This window comes from Egretta garzetta, unplaced genomic scaffold (assembly GCF_000687185.1).
Source record: "Egretta garzetta isolate BGI_Z169 unplaced genomic scaffold, ASM68718v1 scaffold388, whole genome shotgun sequence".
NCBI classification, from domain to species: domain Eukaryota; kingdom Metazoa; phylum Chordata; class Aves; order Pelecaniformes; family Ardeidae; genus Egretta; species Egretta garzetta.
The window spans coordinates 334964-335823 of NW_009260610.1; the positions used below are offsets into that span (position 1 = coordinate 334964).

Here is an 860-nt window from a genome sequence, read left to right on the forward strand (position 1 = left end):
TAGCTGTCCTCTAACTATAGGTGGGGCTACTTCCAAGATACACCCTTCATTTTGCTTTTCTCCATAGCAGCCTTGCTGTGCCTGCTTCTTCAGAAAACGCACTTATTAGAGTTAGACATCTGGCTGACAGACAAAGACATTGCCCAGAATATATTGTGCTTTCTAAGATATGGACGCAAGTGTTATCAACAGCTAAAACAGTGTGCTTTGTGTCTGGTCCTCTGAAATAGCTTTGTCCATCAATAACAAGACTGAACCACCACCAGACAGCCTTACTTCCATTAATTTTCCAGTTCCTTTCCATATGAATTTTAGGTATGAACTGACACATTAGTCCTGCCACCTCCTGCACTATTCTCTAAGCCAGCTTTCTGAAATGCATGGGAGCCTAGTATCAGAGAGAGGAGAGGAAAAAGGAATCTGACAGTGGGTGATGTGGAAGGATGGGGAAGTCCTTATGTGTACCTCAAAGGGATTTGATTTTGGGTGAAAACAACCAATGAACTGAATTGTATAATGTTAATTGCTGTATAATACAGTGTGTCATCATTTTTACTATTGCTGTATGTCCTATCAATGGTATAACAGTAAGAATCACCCAGATTAAGAAGAATGAATGTTGAAGAAACTGAGGAAGTGCAGTGGATGGAACCAGAACTGACTTCAGTATGCAACAACCCAACACCAGACCCCATCTCTCCTGCCCTGAAAGACTGTTACAACAGATGGAGCCCAAAACCATGGACTAGATGAACCCAATGGACATTTCAGAGGGATGGCCCATAGACTAAGGGAATGATATCTGTGTTGTGTGTATATATATTTATATCAAAAAATGGGAAAGTGGTGGTGATTAATTG

At 41.0% G+C, this 860-nt stretch overlaps 1 long non-coding RNA gene across 1 annotated transcript in view; it reads left to right on the forward strand.

Annotated features, from left to right (window-relative positions):
- Positions 1-468: 468 nt before the first annotated feature.
- LOC118452900 overlaps positions 469-860 on the forward strand; it is a 20465-nt gene continuing 20073 nt past the window's right edge. Inside the window, exon 1 of the long non-coding RNA XR_004842777.1 lies at positions 469-811. This is a non-coding gene — a long non-coding RNA (uncharacterized LOC118452900). The remainder of the gene's footprint in view (positions 812-860) is intronic.